The 18,142-nt window shown below is 35.1% G+C and overlaps 1 long non-coding RNA gene across 1 annotated transcript in view; it reads right to left on the bottom strand.

Annotated features, from left to right (window-relative positions):
* Positions 1-4,790: 4,790 nt before the first annotated feature.
* Positions 4,791-18,142, bottom strand: part of LOC149787689 (uncharacterized) — a 35,246-nt gene continuing 21,894 nt past the window's right edge. The window contains exons 2-3 of the long non-coding RNA XR_016424377.1: positions 6,190-6,278; positions 4,791-4,897 (exon numbers count right to left, since the gene is read on the bottom strand). This is a non-coding gene — a long non-coding RNA (uncharacterized LOC149787689). The remainder of the gene's footprint in view (positions 4,898-6,189; positions 6,279-18,142) is intronic.

The following is an 18,142-nucleotide window of genomic DNA, read 5'->3' as shown; positions in this document are numbered from 1 at the left end:
GGGTTAGCTCCACCCATTGAATTTATCAAGTATGTTGCACCACTTCACGCGCAAGTTTGGTATTCAACGCTACCCACACAAACAATGACAGATCCGCCAATATGCGGCCGTGAGGTAATTAATGTACTTAACGCTATATCAAAATCATCCAAACCACCACATAAAGTCGTGCATGATTAAACAAGCAACCGCTTCGTTGCGCGTAAAGTGTTTTAAACAGATCTTAGATCTTATATAATGGTTGATATTTACGGAAGAAGATCTTCCCGCGTTAAGAAAAAGTCCGGCGACGTTGATCTGTCGAAGTACGCGACTAAAGATGAACTCGCTGATATCATGAACCTGGCTGGAGATGACCCAGATGAGATCGTTTTTTTTTTCAGGATTGACATGGAAAACTAAAACCAGCAATATCAAATGGAATGATATAATTCGACGAGTACTTGACGCAGTTACGGATAATATCCCTGTGTTTACTGACAGCGGAAAAATCAGGGATTCGAGTATATCGTTTACAACTATTAGAGATCAAATTACAGCAAGTGTTGCTAATCGCGTGAAAAATACCGGTGACACAATGATGGGAGAACTCAACATGAACGGGAATAAGGTAGTAGTTTTAGCGGATCCATCATCCGACGAAGACGCAGCAACAAAAATGTACGTTGACGTCAACTACAACACCGCAGATGGTAAATTATCCACGTTTCGGGCCGAGTATTACGTTCACGTACACGCGTTCACAAGATTTCGAAGAAACCATCAAAAAACCGATGAATCATGGATAAAATTTTTGGCACTCCGAATACCGTTGACGTAAAACTATTTGATATCAAGACGAACATCGACACGATCAAACAAATACAGCAAAACATCGTAGCGGCGATTCCTGAGATCGTTAATAAAACCAGTTTGATTAAAATGCCCAGCGGGGTTACTCCCGGGCATATTACCAACATAGCATACACAGTATCATCTGGATTCGCAACATGGTCGCAGCAGAATAATACTATTAAATATACCGCAATAGTCACTGGCGTGTACAGGCTATCTGTGTTCAGTGCTGAAAAATTTGAAATATTTACAACGGATCCTTGGCGTCATTCTGATTTCACAAATCAGGACCAGTACCTGGCAAATTTTTAATGTTAAACGCCTGTATGAAATATCTAAAACAGCTGTCATTATCCACACTACCCTATTTACTTGATTTTACAAAATTTTCATGTCACAGTGACATTCATCGATTAATCAGTGTCAAATTTTAAACTGGAGTTTTACTAATATATTTTGTGCCTTGGATATAGGAAACACAATTTTCAGAGTAGGACATTCATGTTGTTAAATAGTTTTGAAATCGTTCAATGGAGCGTTAAAAGAAGTTCAATATCTTTTAAATATAATTGTTTAACGGAGCTTTGAAATGAGGTAAATATTTTTTAAATGTAATGGATTAATGGAGGGTTAAAATGAGTTACTTGACAAGAACAAGGCGCTGTACTTGATAATTATTAGAATCTCAAGCCTGGTTCTCTATGATAAAGAAAAAATAATTTCAGTGAGGCTGTACAGGTAACGTTGTTGAACAATGTTATATTATTACGTATACATCCAATATGAAATTGGCTTTTCTTGTGCAAACACATTGATCTTCTATTTAGCATTTTCTCATTCACATTGCAGTTTATGTGGAATGTTTTCTTTAACCTATTCATTTTGTACATTTCTCATCCACATTTCTTTCCTTTCGATAACCCAATCTTCGCATTCTTTTATCTTCTATTCGGATTTTTCATTTCCTATATCTGGCTCTCTCCATTGCATTTTAGACATTTTAGAATTGACTGTATCATCTTTTTGTGTTTTCAATTAATAAATATAATATCTCTTTGAAACCAGAATCTTCGAAGTCTCTGTATCTACATACTGTGAAAATGGTTTTTAATTCATCAAAATGTAAACATTTTACGTCATCAATCAACTTTAATGAATTTTGTGGTAATTAATTCCACGAACATACTCGGCAGCTTCAGTTGCAATAATAGATGCAATACGTTATCGTTCATCCCAAAGAAGGGCTTTGTGCATCCCAGTGAATATTTTGTTCATCCTCAAACGTACCTAATATCACAAGTATGTTAGCTTCTGTTTGCATTTCTTTGTATCCGTATTTTACGCTCATGTGCAAAGTTTTGTACCGTTTCTGTATTAGCACAGCAGCTCAAAAAGCCCATTACAATCAAATATTTGTTTTTTCTATTTTGTATTTCAGTCGATATCTTTTTCATTGTTTCTAAATTGAACGTTCTCCACACTTCATGATGTTCATGTGTCATCGATTCAGATATATCGTGTGCTGAAGCACAATAGAATTTGCTATTCTGACAGTATTAATCTAGCCGTTGCCTCGAAGGGACTCAATCCTTGGGCTGTAGCTTAATCGTCGTCGAAGGATAGGTATTTCGAATGAATATTGTCATCAGTCTGCTCTACAAATGACATTTGCAAAATTTGATATCATTTTGTCTTACAATCACAAATTGTTTGTCAGCCTTTTGGAATGTCACTCGTATCAATGCTGCGATTTCAATCCATTTTAAACAAGTCACTGGATTTTTATAAATTGTTGTATCCAACGATGCAACCTGTTTTCAATACTATGTCACGCCTTAACGAAAGAATATACTTTTTTCAGCGAGATATTATAATTTCACTTTTGAATCTGGTTTGCATTGACTGATTTTCAATATGATATTGTTGTCTATCGTAACCAGAACTCCTCTACTTTTAACAACTTCATGCACTTTTTAAGCGTGATACTGTTGAAACATGCTTCGTTATTAATGTTATGTTTGATATCAGAACACCTGAAACACAAATCACATACAGTCTTGTATTTTGATTTAATCTTATCACACCCTCATCTTCAGACAAGTGTTATCCTACAGAAAGAAGCAAGTTTCGATACATTCACCTTCGAAATCTTTTCAGCTCTGTTTATGTCTTTTTTTGTTGTTATATGGAAATAACCTTTTATATACAACGTGCCCTCATTATCCTTTCCCTTCAAGTCTTTCAATTTGTTAAATATTTGATCACGTACTAATATTTGTCTGGTCTCAAATATTTCCTCCGTAAAATTAGGAGGGTGTTCCTTTAAAAAATATAGCTTTTCATTACGCGAATTTGGCTTTTTTTCCAGTTTTGAATGCAGGAGTTCTGTATGTATCAGTGGTCAGCGAACCAAATAGACTAATCAGTTGTGATAAAATTTTTCATAGCCGCTTCGACTGGAATCAGCTCCTTTAATGTGTACTGAGTAATATTTTTTAATTCATTAGACTTAGACTTTTAAATGTCGAAATCTTCTTCTAAAATGCTCATATATTAGATCGCTCAGTTAACTATACTAACTCTACGTGTTCAATGTTCTTTCCGTTCCGTTTGAATTTCTCCTCACTCATTTAACATTTGTGTAAGCAACTAACAGAATAGCAATGAAAGGATATTAAATATTGTTCTTTGTTATCACTTTTGAGTCGTTAAAAACATTCCAGGGAAAATACTTTATGCTTTAGAAATTTATTGTTCTTCAGGTGTTATAAACAAGTCAACAAAAAGACCTCTTAAAATACTTCAGTTACTTTCAAATATTTGCTACATTTCTTTAATCCTTCCAAACGTATGAATTATTTCAGATTTATGGTCATCTTTTCCGTAAACATGGTTGATCATATAGTGTATTGGGTCTCCATGTGCTGTTTTTAATCTACATTCGCTTTCCTTTTATTTCATCTTTATTTTAGTCAAATCGTTATAAACTGACCTCGTAAAGTTTACAAGATATTTAAGATGCATTGTAAATTATGTTGAATACGAAATTTGCGTATTTATAAATATCAAATTCTTCTTTCTTAATAATGCGATATATTAATTGTCTTGCAATCAGCAAGAAAGAATCCATATAATAATCCTAAAAGCCAGCAATATGAGCATTATTGATATATAATTATACTACTTTATAAACACAAACCAAATCTGAGTCTGATCACATAGAAATACATGGCAAAGCAATGTCCAGTGGAGGAAATACATATGTAATAGTGCTTACAATAATATAGCTGTTAATAGAAGCAATATTTTGAGGTCACTGCTGCTACTTCCATTTATATCTTTACTAGAGCCATCACCAAAGCATCAACTCCCACAAAGCTATCTATCATGCTTTAAACCACAAGTTATAATAGCCTAATTATTTCGGCTATGTTGCGAACTTTCCCATATAAAATGTCCATCCCTAATTACCTCCACGCTTTATCTTGGGCATATTTCAATACTCGCAAACCATCCATCCGTTGTTCATCAGACTATCTATCTGTATGTGACTCTGCTTGTTCCTAAACCTCTAGAAGTTATTTCATTCATGTTGATACATATTTTGCTCAGTCATGTGGTGACCATCGCCTAAATAAGTATACCTTTGAGTCTCTCTCATGATATCTCGAGGGGTGGGGTAATCAAAAGTCAAACATACAGATTGCAATTACAGTGACAGTTATAGAACATTTTGTGCTTAAACGTGATACGCGTAGTAATAGGAGGGGACACTGTATGCGTGACAGATTTTGGGTTATGACCTCTTTCTCATGATCGGACGAAGAGTGGGGAGGGGGTGTTTAAGAACACGCTTAAAGAGTCAACATGACAACTGGTGAACGCAGTTACAGTGGGGCTCTTGTCACCGCCAACTTTAACGAAGATTTAAGTCGAAGATTATAAATACAGGTGAAATATTACCTTCAGGAATGTAGAACGATGCCACCTGATGTTCCAGAAAATATCCCTCGGAGGCATCGTTTACCTCTACCAAATATCCACCGTCAAAACTGCAAAATTGCTGAAACAAATTATGACATATATAATAATGAAAACAATCCCAAAGTATCTCACAAGAAAAATACTGATATGCCATAAGACTCTTAATTAATCAATAACAAAAGTAAAACAATAAGTGAAATAGGTACCGTTTCAAGTATACAGGAAGAATTTCGACGCTTCACATCAAATCGGCTTTTAAATTACTTCTGCGTTAGTCCTGCCAACAAGTGAACGTTAATGTGTCGTGAATAATATGTATGTCAGAACAGAGGCCCTTGGTTTCTGAAGTAATTCTGGGTAACTGTTCAAAAATCGTAGAACTTTATAAAATAGTATGAAAATATAGAACAAATACAATAGGAAGTTTCATGGGTAAATATGACATATCGAGGGGTGGGGTGATCAAAGGTCAGACAGACAAAGTTTGGAATTATAGTGACAATTATGGAATATTTTCTGACTCACAGTGATACTCATAGTAAAAGGAGGAGGACACTGTATGTCTGACAGATTTTGCGTTACGACCTTTCTCATAATTGATGAAGGGGGTGGGTCAGGAGGTATTTAAGAAAAAATAAAATGTATCGCTATGACGACCAATGCATGCAGGTACAGTGAAGCGTTTCTCACGGCTAGTGTTAATAAAGATATTGTTTCCAAGATTTTAGCTAATGGTGAAATATTAGCTCCAGGGATGTTGAATAAATGCTAGTATCTTCAAGCTTATAGTCGAGCGGGACGACTTTCAGGCAAGGAATTACCTCGCCATAACAGGCATTAGTAACCTCTCTTTCAGGCAAGGGATTGCCTAATTATATTAGACATTTTACTGTATGATGTAGTATAAAGCATAATGGTCGTATTATGGAGTTTAGATACATTGCAAATAAACATTTTTCAATGAATTCAAGTAAACTGTGTATTATAAAACACAGATATAACCATATGAATTTAATATTAAATATTATTAAAATACCTACCTTGGGAAGGTAACTCCTTGAAAGAAAAAGATACAACCTAACTTATCAGCTAAAGGTTACATGACTAGGATTCGCGTTCAACAAAAATGCCATTTTATAAATATATAAACATATTGATTAAAACTTTTTACACTCGTATCCTAGGAATGGTTCTTGTAAATATGTTTAATGCTTATACCATTTGCTTGATGATTTAAAACTCTTTTTGAAAACTGAACAGAGAGTAGTAGTAGTAGTAGTAGTATAAAGATATGATGACGATAATACTACTACTACTACTACTACTAATAATAATAATAATAAAATCGTTGAAGCTTGCGTTAACACTTACAGCAGCCTGAAGCCATTCTCGCTTGTCATGACTCAAACGATAACAGGAGTTTCCGTGGTGAAACCATCCATCGCCACACTGTCCGTATGCTGTCAAATACAAATATATATCTACATTATAATACAAGAAAAATACACTCAAATAGTCGAAGATTTGGACTTACATTGGCAACGTGTTGCAGAAAAGACAACAAAAATTCAAGCCATCAGCACAACTATATATAATGCCGCATAAGAAAGAAAAGTTTTCCTATTTTCCTATCAAATTAGCGCCTTCCTAATGGACAATAAAATACAAACACAATCTCGCACGCATAATTTCGAGTGAAACATAAACATTTATATGATTAATAAAAGTCGTAAAACCTGAAAAGTAAAAGCTACGTTAGTATATATACATCAAACTGCCATAAATGTTGTCTGTGATTTGTATGAATTAGGAGTACTTTGTTTTTTATGGTTGAAGTATATATACATCAAACTGCAATAGCAGTTGTCTATGACGCATTAGGAGTGCTTTGTTTTTTATGGCTAAAGTAGATGTAGATCAATAAATGTACAATAAATATTAATTATCAATATTAAGGTCGTAAAGTTACATGGGATCAATAAAAGGATGATTGTGTATGTGTATAGAGGACTATCGTTCGGTATCTCTCAAATATATACAAGAACCTAATTAATCAAGCGAACGATGAATATTACACAAGTCAAACTCCCAGATCATGCGTGCATGGATGTATGTAATTATTACATTATAAAGCGAAATGTTGCAATATGTTAGATCACTTTTAACAATATCTAACTGATTTGTAGTAGAAATATTCATTTTCATACGTTCGCAAAACAGTGAATGACATGAGCTCATCCTCGTCTTTAAATGCTTAACATAAAATCAACACTGTCTGCATTGATCTCTTTGATGACCTACTTACACTTTATATGGAATGATGTAGATGATGTAACACGGTTTTTGTGTTTGTTCTACTACCCTTGTTGCTGACATAACACAGTTATGACCTTCCCTATCAATCATAGGCATGCAGAGAAATTTACCTCCACATAAGTGTTCTGATAAATTGCATGTATATTGTCTCTAATTCTAGTTGTCATCGGAACCAAGCATGTCCTGCCATGGTATAATACATATTTATTTTCTCCATTTTGTTAATTGCTAATAAGTTATCCTTATCTTGGCTTCAATATTACGGATTTCAATGAAAATTTGCCAAAATCTTGCGTCATGTCTATGCTCCGTACATCTTGAGTAGTCGCTCTAAAATTGTAAAGAGAATTTTTTGAAATGTATAAAGGCTTGTATGTAAAATAGTTGTCTTAAGTGTAATATATTTTTATTTCTTAAAATATGTATCCAGTGTTTCGGTTAACTGGAGTTTTAAATTGGATTGAAGGAAAATAATTAGGCGCAATGCTTGTTAATTTTTTGAACATAAAGCCCATTACGTAATCGTCACACATTTTCATAAATAGAATAAATCAGAAATATTCTCTTGTAATCGTTCGCACAACTTCTCTTCACATTCTTTATCTCTCCTTTACATATATCCATTTAGGTGATTTTTGAGTTCTTTTCCATATCCTACCATACTTACTATTAATAATTTACGATTTATATTATTTAATAATAAGCCCTCAAATGTTCATGTTGACTATTTTACATATATAAGCATTGCCCTCGCCATTTTCTGTTTATTCGATACATACATACATACATACACACAAACATGCACACTTACATCCATCCATCCCTCCCTCCATGCATGCATGAAGTTCCCTCGCCATTTTCCATATATTTTCGATATATACATACACACATACATCCATCCATCCATTCGTACATACATACATACATACATGCATACATACATACATACATACATACATACATACATACATACATACATACATACATACATTACTTCAGCAAGACAAATTTTATCGAAATCGGAGATTCTTCCGCGCGAAGAGTTTTGGATTTCGGATGATTTTGTACGGAAAGATCTTATATATTCGAGGATTTTCCACTCGTTAAATAGTAACATATATAGTCAATGGGAATGTCCTGTAATAAAACACCGTCCTCTTACTCACGGCTTATAAGCTTGAAATAAAAGCGATACATACCAGAGTGCAGGTATGGAAGACAAACAAATTCAATGAGAATAGTTCTCTTTTTGGTTGGTGTGGAATGGTTATGGTAACTAGAGCCATATGTAAAAGTAATGGTCATATAGGATTTATGATACTGCCCATGACAGTCTATTGTGCTTCACCCAATTTGCTATTATAAACACAATACAGAACGGTATGAACGAAGTCAACTAATACGTTCCATTTGAAGGTTATCTAGTGAGCAAGCTTAACCAGTAATTCATGATTATAAATCCCATTTGTTTTCTATTATATTTTATTTCTTGTATAAACATTTTACAAAATCGCAGCATTGTTCTTTTTATACTTCATCTTGTTGTAGTTCACGTTTACATTTCTTTGGAGACGTTTGTCTAGTTGGAATATTTGTAGAAATCAATTTGACACTTTCCGAAGATGATGGTTAGTTATACATGATTTACGATAATGCACATGACCTTGAACTATTTTCCTGTACATAATTTTGAGCATCTACCTTTCGTTGGCACCATGTAATCACTAATGTGCTGAGTTCCAGTAAATACCAACTACATGTGTGCGTATCATTGCAGTTAATTTATTTTAAAGTTTCCATTTAATTGCCATACTGAATTTACATGGCCCGAAGTTTCAGACATTGATATTAGTTGAAATAGTGATAAAAGGGTTGATATCTGTTAATATCCAGACACTTTCTTTATACTAACATAATGATATATATTGGAGGGCTTTGTCCTCGTGATACCGTAATCCTACCCACACTTTATATGTTGGACATCTTAGTGAGTACTTGCCAGTCTTCAGGTATAGAAGACAAACAGCTGCGATGAGAACATTTAGGTTCATAGTTGAGTTGCGTAATTGCTTAATGAATCATGTAACTAGAGCCTTAGATAAACTTGAAGGTTGGGCATACACGATTTATGATAACATGCATGACCTTTGACCACTTTGCTGTACAATAAGATGATACAGCACATACTGCAGACAAAGAGATGGCATTCACCTATCAAACTCTAAATGACGAAAAGCTGGAACTTTAGAATCCATACAGAATTAACAAAATGGGGTTTATTTAGTAATCCCTCTTCCTCTTTCACACAAATATATTGTTATGACTCTATTGTCTTAAACTTAGAAATAGAAAAGAGCGAAAACCAGCAAGTTTTGCAAATTTCAACAAATATTTTATTTCTCTAGAACATAAAGAGAAATTTTAAAAAGAAAACATACAATACTGTGAATTAAATCCCAAGTAGTCATAAAAGTTATATTACAAGTACAGCAGCAGGGAGGGTGAACAGACCAATAGCCGAGAAACGTCCAAATGTCGAAAATAAGCCTTCCTACAAATGATCGATAAAAAGAAAAGCGTCGACAGATTTAAAAAAGCATCGACGTTACTGAGAAAATCTCTCCGGGGTTTGTCTAATTAATATTACCCAATTGCCGTTGGTGACTTTTTCTAGTTTATTATGCACGCGGTTTACGCAATTACGTCTTCGCGAGGACCCGCCCTCCCTGCTGCTATATTAATTAAATCATTATGTTATAATAAAATGGTACATCCGGAATCTCATACTGCAAGGATAGCTCGAGAACGATTAGAAGCAATCAAAAAATTTCTTCCTGTTAGAGACTCATTTAGAAAAAACTTGCAAGCGCAGCAACAATCACAAGTTGAGTACGAAGAAGACACTAAAAAACTATTTAAACCCGTCACTACAGCTACTAAGAAAGCTTCAGCGGCTGTTGAAAAAACTATATGGGGAGATATTGCGGAAGAAGATGAGAAGAGGAAAAAGGGTATTTTTCCAGTATTGGAACAAACTGCAGCGCATACTGAAAAAAATAGCAAGAAGAACCAAATAAACAAAAAAGATTTTACGAGATCTTCCAACTGATATAGCTGCAGCTCAACCTCCACCCGTTGGTGAAGAAATACTTGAAGGTATTGGAAAACTTCGTACTGAGATAGGTGATATGAAAGATCGTGAATTAATGAAACCAGAAGAAGAGGAATATGATGAAAGGGAAATGATTATGCTGAGTAATAAATTTACCAAGGAGGGTATTAGATTCATAAGAGAAATTAGAGATATTGATACGTTATCAAAACTTGCAGCAGAAAGTAAACATAAAAAAGAAAAACTTTTAAAACCTGAATATAGTTCCGCTCGTATTAGTAATCCCGAAATCTGGTATAAATGGTTATATCGTATATATTACAATAAAGACAGAGTTTATTCTAATGATGAGGTATATAATGATTATCGCAGAAAAATAAACATGCATCTTGTAAAAAAAAGAATCAAAATTATCACAGTCTCTCAGAACAATAAGAGAGGAAGAAGAAGGAGCAACTGGAAGTGGTCTAAATATTCTGACACAGCCGGAAAATAATCTTGTTTGTCCTGATAATATCCTCAATGATGTGTCACAGTTAGAAGTTCTTATAGGAGGAAAACGTGCCGGAAATAACTCAGCAGAAATAACCAATGAAGCAGCTGATATTTGTCGGCGATTATTTCAGGGTGGTATCATGGATATCGGTGTTTACCGAGAACTTATAGATGAACTTGTTGATGATTACAGTGACTAGTTGTTAGATAAATGATAAATAAGATAACATGATCGTACACAATAATCATCGTAGACCTGTACAGGTCAGAGCAGTAAACTCACGAATACCAATCTACGGAGCACTTGGCGATGTTGTACGGGGATTATTCACAAGGATAGCTCCAAAAGTAGCACCTGTTGCAAAACAATTATCGATGAAAGTTATTGATATTGTACGTGAAAAAACTCCTGGTGCAAATGTCAATGTTGCTGGTAAGGCGTTCTTGGCGATCAAAGAATAACTACCACGATTAATGCGAAGAAGATCACAACCAGTAAAATTGCCAGGTACTGAAGTGATGCCAGCAAATGTCAGTAAAATAATAAATCAGGCTGCAAATCAAAAACCAGCTGAATTATTTGAAGAAGCAGAAAGAAATATAACAGCAAATTTAATAGCAGGAAGCGGTCTTCGTCGACGATGATAATTTAGATCACCATTTGGAAAAATGGTAATTATAATAAAATGTTTAAACGTATATCCGACTCAGCTTTTAAAATGGATGAACCGGTCATCAAAGATGAATCGGTACGTGATTATCAATTTTATTCCTATGACGCAAGACAACCAAATCAGCGGGGGAGAATCGAATTACAGGTTCAGGATACAAGTAGATATTTCTTGCCCGCTGAGGCGTTTATTGAAGTAGAAGGTAGACTTGTAACGAATGTTGTAGCTTATACGCCATATGGTGCCAATTTGCGTGTTGGTTTTGTCAACAACGGGATTATGGCACTGTTTGATACCGCCACATACATGATTGGTGGCAAAAATATTGAATCAATTCAGAAGGATATTGATGTTGCTACAACAATAATTGGTCTAGCGAGATATTCTGATGATTACACAAGATCAGAATGATGTTTGCTAAGGATATTACCGACAACGCAGATCATGTTCAGTATACTAAAATACGGACAGCACAGGGTACTGCAGTTGATCCACAACCAGTTGATTTTGAACACGCAGACAGACCAGGTGCTGCTTTTGATATTATAGGAAGTGTTAATGCAACTTACAACTTAGGGTTTGCAGCACGCCGAGCAGCGTTGTCAGGAAATGATAGAAATTTTTCATGTGCAATTCCACTGTCTCATATCTTTGGATTTTGCAGAAATGTTAGAAAGGTTATCTTTGGAGCTAAACACACAGTTGTGCTCGTAAAAAAATGTGATGATAATGATGCAATCTGGCGAGGTGCTGGTGTTGCTGATGGTAAAGTAAATATAACGAAGCTTTCATTGTGGATGCCAGTAATGATTCCATCTATTGCTGAAGAACAAAAATTACTCTCTTTTATGGATCAAGGCGGTAAATCATTGCTATCATGGTTGACAGTAACCACAGATGCTACTCAAAGTTCTGTTAATGGTTTATTTACATGGCATATAGCATCACAACAAGGTGTTTCTGCACCACGGCATATTTTTATTGTGATGCAAGATAATGCTCGGACGAATAATCAAGAACGTTCATATATGATATTTGACAAACTTGGAGTTAATGAAGTTTCCTTGCGGATAAAGGACAACAAGAACCAACAGAGAATATACAACTAAATTTTGATCAAAATCACGTAGCGCATGTATATCATCGTTTGATGTCATTTATGGGACGTGATATAAACCTGGATACTGGGCTGCAAATATCATAGGTAGATTTTACAACATTATATCCGATTTATTACTTTTCGCTGCAGCATCTTGATTTATTCAAGCAATCTGTCGTTGATATACACTTTCGAGCTCGTGTTACTGACCCTCCTCCTTGTATAGCTGGTCCACCCCTTATTCGCGGCACTTACAAAGCAATCGCTGTTATACTTAGCAATAAAGCAATGTTACTTGAAGGTGATAGTGGTCGAATGAGAGTCGTTGATGCACCAGTGGAAAATCTTTAATCATTATTTGGAGCGTGGTAAATATTTATCATAAAATGTCATACAGTCATGTTAATGTTGTTCTGACTCCAGGTCGGATAAAAAAATTACAATCAAAAAGCGCCTGCAAATGCGGAACAAAAATATCACTAAAGCGAGATCAAATTTCTAGTGGCGGTCCAAACAAATTATCGTTGACAAATAACCAGATCAAACATCTTAATAAAGCCCTAGAATCAAAAACCGGGGTTAAATTTCATCTTTCTCCGAGCGCCATCAAGGACATGGTTAAAACAGGTGGTATTTTTCCACTTCTCGCGGCTATTCCAGCATTAATAGCTGCTGCTGCTCCAGCCGTAGCAAAAGCAGCCGCGTTAGGTGCTGTTGGAGTAGCTGCTGGAATGGCTCTAAAGAAAGCAACAGGAAAGGGATACAAAAAAGTGCGCGGCCTAAGATTGCCGGGATCTCGTTGGGGAAGAGGTCTGAGGCTTCCAGGAACACGTTAGACGTTCCAGCATCAAATTTTGATTTACTTAATACTGCTAAACGATTAAAAATAAAAAACCTCAGAGGTGTTTTATGCGAGATGAATTACCGAAACAACCGAACAAATTCGAAACAGGTATTTTTAATCTTGACTCAAATTCAGGACTAGGTACTCATTGGGTATCATACGCGGTTAATCTACGTGGAATCGTTTATTTTGATTCATACGGGTTAGCTCCACCCATTGAATTTATCAAGTATGTTGTACCACTTCACGCGCAAGTTTGGTATTCAACGCTACCCACACAAACAATGACAGATCCGCCAATATGCGGCCGTAAGGTAATTAATGTACTTAACGCTATATCAAAATCATCCAAACCACCACATAAAGTCGTGCATGATTATACAAGCAACCGCTTCGTTGCGCGTAAAGTGTTTTAAACAGATCTTAGATCTTATATAATGGTTGATATTTACGGAAGAAGATCTTCCCGCGTTAAGAAAAAGTCCGGCGACGTTGATCTGTCGAAGTACGCGACTAAAGATGAACTCGCTGATATCATGAACCTGGCTGGAGTTGACCCAGATGAGATCGTTTTTTTTTCAGGATTGACATGGAAAACTAAAACCAGCAATATCAAATGGAATGATATAATTCGACGAGTACTTGACGCAGTTACGGATAATATCCCTGTGTTTACTGACAGCGGAAAAATCAGGGATTCGAGTATATCGTTTACAACCATCAGAGATCAAATTACAGCAAGTGTTGCTAATCGCGTGAAAAATACCGGTGACACAATGATGGGAGAACTCAACATGAACGGGAATAAGATAGTAGTTTTAGCGGATCCATCATCCGACGAAGACGCAGCAACAAAAATGTACGTTGACGTCAACTACAACACCGCAGATGGTAAATTATCCACGTTTCGGGCCGAGTATTACGTTCACGTACACGCGTTCACAAGATTTCGAAGAAACCATCAAAAAACCGATGAATCCATGGATAAAATTTTTGGCACTCCGAATACCGTTGACGTAAAACTATTTGATATCAAGACGAACATCGACACGATCAAACAAACACAGCAAAACATCGTAGCGGGGATTCCTGAGATCGTTAATAAAACCAGTTTGATTAAAATGCCCAGCGGGGTTACTCCCGGGCATATTACCAACATAGCATACACAGTATCATCTGGATTCGCAACATGGTCGCAGCAGAATAATACTATTAAATATACCGCATTAGTCACTGGCGTGTACAGGCTATCTGTGTTCAGTGCTGCAAAATTTGAAATATTTACAACGGATCCTTGGCGTCATTCAGCTGATAAGTGTTCTGGAGTTGTATCTGTTGTATTAAATAGCGCAAACGAAGAAACATTTATTCTGGAAGCAGCTGATAAGAAATTAACCGCAACATCTTACGGGTGGTGTTTGGAATTTGAAGCTGAAACACCTCAATTGGTTACTGCATAAAATATAATGAGTACCTCAATCGACGTTCAGAAATTTAGGTATAATCAAGCGTGTGAATGGCAGACATCGTTAAAAGATCGAGTGGAACAATATACGGTAAAAGTAAAGAAATATCGACGACGACTAGTTATCGTTGACGTGATCGTTTATTCAGTATCCGCTGTTGTTGCTGGAACCGGTGTGATATTATCAGCGGTGACAATGATGGCACCAGTAGCCGTAACTATTTGTATTTCAGCAGCAACAACTATTGCAGGTGTGCTTAATATCATTGCAAAAAAATATGCACCTGCATGAATGAAAAATTATCCGATTACATGATACAATTACACACAGCGACGGTCGCATACTCGAAGTTATCTTCGTTGTTTTCAGCAAGTCTCAGTGATGGAATTATATCTGATTTTGAGTTTTCAGAAATGATTAAAATATACAACTGCGCTGGTATTAAAGGTACGAGTATTAATAATGACGGAGCTACTGCAGCAGATCGTGACAAACACAACCCCGCATAAGACCACGATGATCTCGGTAAGCTCGACTAATCCCGAATTTAGTGTTAATTTTCCAACTGCGATTCACGCAAATGAAATCGCGTTAGCACAATTACGAGTATATTACAGCTGGCCAAACATCAGAACGAAATAATTTGATGGTATACCAGCAAATAATTCACTTGTATATGCTAATAAAAACAAACCAGATGGAACACCTGACTGGAACGTTGTTGGAATACCAACTGGCAGTTATGAGATCGAACAAATCAATGAGGAATTTGCTCGTAGAATAAAATCAATAACAGGAAAAGAATAAAAAATATCAATTAATATTCATGAGCCGACGCTATCTTCTGCGGTTGAAACAAACTCGCCTGATTACGTCGTTGATATTTATGAGTCCACGATAAGATCCGTACTAGGTTGGCCTGATATTGTTGCAGTGCATGAAGGACCACCAGAACCAAAATTAATTGATTTTATCACTGACGATGCCAAGTTTATAGCAACTCCAGAATACCGAAATTTGTATCCATGGACTGGTAGGGATACTCATATTATTCATCGTGATGGTAAAAGATATCCTATGGTACCGTTTTCTATCATTGAATTTGGTATAACAACTTAACTAATATTGTTTATGAAAGAGATTTCAGATCAAAGGCTAACGAAATTAAAACCGAATACACAACTACATTAACGACATTAGCACGTTTATTTAAAAACTTTATCCTGGAGTATCCTAATATCAATCTAAAACATCAGATCATTGCAACGATACAACATTTAAATCAAATTGTATTAGATCTTAAATACACTAATCAGGCTATTATTGAAGTAATAAATGCTAATAATTATATAGATACAGAAAGAAAAAGGATCAAACAAACATATATTGATCATTATACAATAACTGAAACGGATTTATTAAATTTTACACTACCAGGATTTGAAACCGGCGAATTAATAAGATCACTCAACGATATTATCAATAAAAACTTTCATGAAATATTAGCTGTGTGGAGAAAAATAGCCCCACAGCAACCGTTTTAAGATATAATAATGATCCATATGGAAGCGGCAAGCATGTATCCCCCGGAATCGTTAATATAACATCGACAATCGCGGTTAATCTAGTTTGTGACGTAATCGATGGCAGCTATCAAATAGATCTTGGAAAATCAAATCTGGCTCAACAAGGATACATCTTATACACGTTCACACCACAAGTTCCCCCTGGCGATTTGATCTTGCAAGTACCAACCAATCCTGTTTATCTACGTACACATAATCAGTATTTGTCACGAATACATTTCAAACTCTCAGACCACATAGGACGATTAATTGACTTGCGTAATGAGGATTTGATTGCCAATCTACATGTAAGATCTTAAATACTTTTATCGTAAGATTTCTGTCTTAAAGACTTTTATCGTAATGATTTTTGATCATAGATCTTTGATCAGAAACATTTTATTTTATCAGAAACATTTTTATTTTATCATATAGATCTTTGATCTTAATATTTTATTTTATCAGAAATATTTTTATTTTTTCTGAAATATTTTTATTTTTTCTGAATTATTTTATTTTTTCTGAAAATGTGATCATTTTACATAGTTCTGAGTACCAACTAGCCCATCAAAATTACGAAATTGATTGGTTTGCATGATTCTGAGTACCAACTAGCCCATCAAAATTACGAAATTGATCATTTTACATGATTCTGAGTACCAACTAGCCCATCAATTTCAGAAAAAAATAAAGATCAAAGATCTAAGATAAAATATATAATATTTCAGAAAAAATATAATATTTAAGAAAAAATAAAATATTTCAGAATAAATATATAATATTTGAGAAAAAATTAAATAAAGATCAAAGATCTAAGAAAAAATAAAATATTTCAGAATAAATATAATTTCAGAATAAATAAAATATTAGGATCAAAGATCTGCACGTGGTCAGCGTTGACAGGGACCACAGTTACCGAAACTTTCATTTTCGCCAGAATTATTTTGTACTACTTCACCAACGAAGTTACTCGCTAACATAATTTGTCTTAATTGTTTTATACGAGTACCACTTATTTTATTTTTTTGCCTCGTACTCGTGGGATAACTCCAATCTAATTTTTTCTACTGCAGAAGAGAGATGGGCGAGTTCCTTCACTTGATCTTCTTCTATGGTAGCTAGCGACTGAAACATCGCCGCTTGAATCTGTTTCATAAACTTGTATTCAGGTGATAGTGTGTGTATTCCCTGGTTCCTGCGTTCTTGTAAAATTTCAAAATCAGAAACTATTTTTTCTGGATTTAGTTCATTAGATATATTAATTCCATCTTTTTCCAATTTTTTAATAGCAACAATTACATCATTAATATTTTCGTAGTTCATTATTTAGCATATATTTATTTAAATAAAAAAATATATCTTCGTGTTAGCGAGCTCAAAGGATGTTTCAAGGACGTCACAAACATATATGATGAATGATTGAACTTCTATTCGAGTGTTTTAGCAAGTTCAGTAAGTATGCAATGAATGAAATCTTCATTAAGGACGGCACAACCCAAGAACTCGTAGCTTGCCACCGCATTCTACCAAGTTCAGCGGGCACACATAATACTATCCCCTATGAGAGCCCCTAACCCGTCAAACAACGGTCTAGAGGCCCAAGAAGGAGGACAGCACAAACATATATACAATGAGTGAATGAACCTCTATTCGAGTGTTTTAGCAGGTTCAGTAAGTATGCAATGAATAAATGAAATGAAATATATACAATGAATGAAGGACGGCACAAACATATATGATGCCATTTTCTACGCAT

Source organism: Sinohyriopsis cumingii, chromosome 11 (assembly GCF_028554795.1).
Source record: "Sinohyriopsis cumingii isolate HCF-2022 chromosome 11, ASM2855479v2, whole genome shotgun sequence".
Taxonomy (NCBI): Eukaryota; Metazoa; Mollusca; class Bivalvia; order Unionida; family Unionidae; genus Sinohyriopsis; species Sinohyriopsis cumingii.
This window is presented reverse-complemented; position numbering and strand designations above follow the sequence as displayed.